Source organism: Telopea speciosissima, chromosome 3 (genome assembly GCF_018873765.1).
Source record: "Telopea speciosissima isolate NSW1024214 ecotype Mountain lineage chromosome 3, Tspe_v1, whole genome shotgun sequence".
Classification (NCBI taxonomy): Eukaryota; Viridiplantae; Streptophyta; class Magnoliopsida; order Proteales; family Proteaceae; genus Telopea; species Telopea speciosissima.
In genome coordinates, this window is record NC_057918.1 from 35,664,846 (window position 1) to 35,669,182 (window position 4,337).

The 4,337-nt window shown below is 37.6% G+C and overlaps 1 non-coding gene across 1 annotated transcript; it reads left to right on the plus strand.

The window, feature by feature from the left end:
* The first annotated feature begins 314 nt into the window (after positions 1-314).
* Positions 315-388, plus strand: TRNAT-AGU. The gene has a single exon. It is a non-coding gene; the product is annotated as a tRNA-Thr (tRNA).
* Positions 389-4,337: the final 3,949 nt, after the last annotated feature.

Sequence of the window (4,337 nt, forward strand, 5' to 3'; positions counted from 1 at the left end):
AATGACATTTTTTTTAGATGTTTACATTAATGTTACTTAATAATAATAATCATAATATAAAAAAATAATTTGTTTTGATCAGGTTTGACTTGTCCGAGTCACCAGGTTTTGGAAAAGATGAATCGAATCAGAAAATCTGGTTTTCCAAGTATGATATGCATAACATTACATGTTATTTTTATTAGGATTCGAAAGCCACGATTAGACATCAATGTGAGTAGTTCGATGTGAAACACGCCTTTGACACTAAGTTCTTACAATTTAACATTGGGATTTAGATCCCTTAAATTTTAGCAATGTCAAAGTTTTCACTTGCTTTTGTAGCTCAGTTGGTTAGAGCACCCGTTTAGTAAGCGGGAGGTCTTGAGTTCAACTCTCAACGAAAGCATCCACCATTTTAGTGCCTCTCTTTCTTTAGTGGAATATAAGCATGTGAAGGGAGGTAAACTTCCTTATTTTTGGCACTTTTGTTGATACAGGGTTTGTCCCGTTTGTGTTAGGGGCCTCCTATTTCCCTCTTTAAGTACCTTTTAAAGGGGTTCTAGGCGGGGCTGCCTGTTTTTGAACATATAATCTTAATCGAACTATACATGTGATTTATCACATGTGATATAGAGTCTTCGCAATCCTAGTACACTCAAGAGAATCTTAAACTAATTCTAATTACAAGAGATTGAGATCGGATCTCTCTCTCTTTCTTCTGTATGTGTACAGTGTGCCTGCCTCACTGTTCCCTCTCTCTGTATTCCTGTGTGTTTGCCATGACTAAAACAACCTTAGAACTCGAGAATAATTAAGGACGCTCAAGTGAGGTCATTTTGACTAAGCAACCAAGTAATCATTTTCTTTAAGTCCATTATTAGCAGATATGTTGTCAAACAAACAACTCATTAGAATTTCTTCCAACCATACCCTCACATTATTAGGGTATTCTCATATATAAACAGTTATTCTTGTTTTGGGTCAACCCACTTGATCGACACCCACGATTAATTACGATTAGACTCCAAATAAATGGACAATGGATTTCTTTAACCCATCACTTAAATGATAATAATAACACTTAAGAAATTTTTTTATGGAATAATCTGGTCGTCCCACTCCATCTTGGTCCATACTCAGTGGGCACTCCATAAACGAAAATTTCTTTTAAAATCACCCTCTCTAACCCTAGTTTCTTTCAATCTTTCCTATATAAAGACCTAACCTTCTCCTCTTAAAACACAACTCTCTCAAACTTAATTATTGGGTAATCCTTCCTTCCTTCCTTCCTTTGTGTAAGTAGATACTTCTAGTGTGAACTAATATTGTTTTTTTTTTTTTGTGGTTCTATTAAATGGAGTTCTATTATTTTTATCTGATTTATAATTGTTCTCTATCTCTAATTAACCTTTGAATGTGTGAAACAGCACCATCATATAAGACCTGAGAGAATGAAGTTGGTAGCTGTTCTTATGGTCCTAATGGTGGTGAGCACTTGCTTGGCGACCCAAACAAAAGCTCTGAAGGATGAAACGCTTGGGCAAAGTCAGCTTCTGGGGGAAGAGATGGAAGAAGGTAAGAAGGAGAACAGCTTCTCTGGGAAGTCTGCAAGCAGTGTGGACAGTACCGGCAACCACCATGGGATGTCTAGAGAGGACTTCAACAATAGTGGGAATGGTAGTGGGTAGCACTAATTAGTAGTTAAGCTTAATTAGTAATCACTGTTATGTGTGTAGCGTGAATGTTTGATGTGTCACTGAATAAAATCTTGATTTTATGTATGCCGTACCTATATACATATAGGGGAAGTTGTTTTTTGTTTGGGAGTGTGGCCTACGCCAGCACTCCCATGTGTCTATATCTCTCCTCCTCAAAACAAGGGGGTAGAGGTGTCTTTTCATATGGGGAGGAGAGAGATAGACTCATGGGAGTGCTGGCGTAGGCCACACACCCAAACAGAGTTTTTTTCCCCATATATTTATGAACAAGAAGGAAATGGAAACCTAGAAAGGGTGACCATGAGGGCTTGTGTGTATGATGTGATGTGCTTGTGTTTTTCTGTGTGTAACTAAATAAAAACTTGCTTTGCTATTTTTTTTTTATTTTATTATTTTATGAATGATTAGTATAATTAACGAAGTCCAGAATTTTTTCTTTCCCAAATTGGAGAAAAGAAAGAGGGAAAACTAGATATTGATGAACAAAACTCCACACAAAAAACAACTGCCTATCCCTACAGTTGAATCAAGATATAAAGGAAATACGAAGAAGATACAAAAAAAAAAGAGAGATCTCAAATCGAGAAGAACAAAATATATATTCTAACCATAGAACTCCATGATTCTTCAATTAGAGAGAATCTTTACTCTCTTCTTCCCTCTAGGGGGCAATTTCGCCTGCTAGTTTAGCGAGAACTCTTACGACCTCGGGTTGCTCTGACCTCATTGATAGAGCCTTGAGGCTTTGTTTATACACTAGAAGAGAAAAAGAAACAACATCTTGATAGATCAAGTGTCATCCATACCAACTCTTATGGTGGTCTATCTTAATCATATACATAGCCCACCTTTAATTTTCCACCGGTTCCTATTGAGTCCATGTCACTGAGCTTGTCAAACTACTTCTCACCTTCTGAAATTTTGAGTAAATATTGCAGATGATGATGTGGACAACACATCCACCAAATATAGGTCTCAATCAAACTGCAATGTGGAAGTTTTAATGGAATGACTGAAAGAGTTTTCAATATTACAAGCTTGCGCTAGGAATAACTAAAAAGAAGTGAAAAATACACATTCAATGTGTATATGCTAGAGATGAGGAGAATGAGAGAAAGAGAAAGTGAGAGACGAGTGTATACGTGGTTCGGTTGTAACTCAACCTATGTCCACGGTTGTTCCATTATGAATGTTTGAATTTACGATCCTTATTTAAAGATAATGCTTGAGTGACTGAAGGAATAAATGATCCATTCTACAAGGAAACTAATCCATTCTACAAGGAAACTAATCCATTATCACCGTTGGAATCCTTATCAAGAATCCTATTATTCTGGAGTCCTTATCACTAATCTTTTCAGTAATCCACTTACCATAATTGGTATTATCACATGTGCTCTTGCTGAGCTGTGCAGGTTTTGATCTTATCACAAAAGATCTTGTCGAGCTGGAGAATAGCCATGAAGGCAAGATTTCCTCTTATAATCCCCCTCAAACTCAAGGGGAGGGGGGGGGGGGGGGGGATGACACCTTGAGGTTTGCAAAATAGTGGTGAACTGTATGGTAGATAACAGTTTGGTGAATATATCTGCCAGTTGATCTTTAGTGGATATATAGCGAACATCTAGATTCCCTCTTGCCATTTTTTGCCAGATGAAGTGGAAGTCGATCTCGACATGCTTCGTTCGTGCATGGAAAACTGGATTTGCAATAAGATATGTTGCGCCTTATCACATCGTAGAATTGGAGCTTTGAGGAGAAAAATGTTTAGTTCTTTGAAAAGTGATTGTAGTTATGTGATTTCTGCTGCAGTCTTTGCTAGAGCATGGTATTCAGATTATGTACTTAATCGGGCTACTGTATTTTGCTTGCAAGAGCTCCATGAGATCAGGTTTTTGCCAAGAAATATCGCAAACCCACTTGTCGATTTTCTATCATTAGGGCATCATGCCCAATCGACATCTAAAAAAGGCAGAGAAATTGATAGTAGATTGGCAATAAAAAAATAAACCAAAATGAGCAGTGCCCTTGAGGTAGCATAGTATGCGCTTGATTGCGAACAATGATTAGTCGTCGGGCTATGCATGAACTGATAAACTTTATTAACAGCCAAATGTATATTAGGGTGTGTGAGAGTCGCGTACTGAAGCACCCCAACAGTGCTTCTGTAGAGTGTTGGATCAGCCATGGAAGTACCTTCAAACTTTGCCAGTTTTGTAGCAATGGAGATTGGAGTATATACCGGCTTAGAATCCTTCATTTTTGCTTTGGCCAATAGGTCCAAAACATGTTGTTATTGTTGTGAGAGATGCATTCCTTGAGATGTCTAAATGACATTAATGCCAAGAAAATAATGCAGCGGACCCAAATCTTTGATGGCGAATACGCTCTCAATTTTGGCTAGAAAAGTATGGAGTAATGTGACACTGCTACCTGTTAAAATGATATCATCCCTATAAATTAGGATGTAAATGGTGCTACCATTTTTGTTATATATAAATAGAGACATATTAGTCTTGGACCCCTCAAAATCATTTTCAAGAAGGAAGGAGCTTAGATGGTCAAACCATGCCCGTGGGGCTTGTTTCAAGCCATACAAAGACTTGTGTAATTTACATACATGGTCAGGAAAGATCT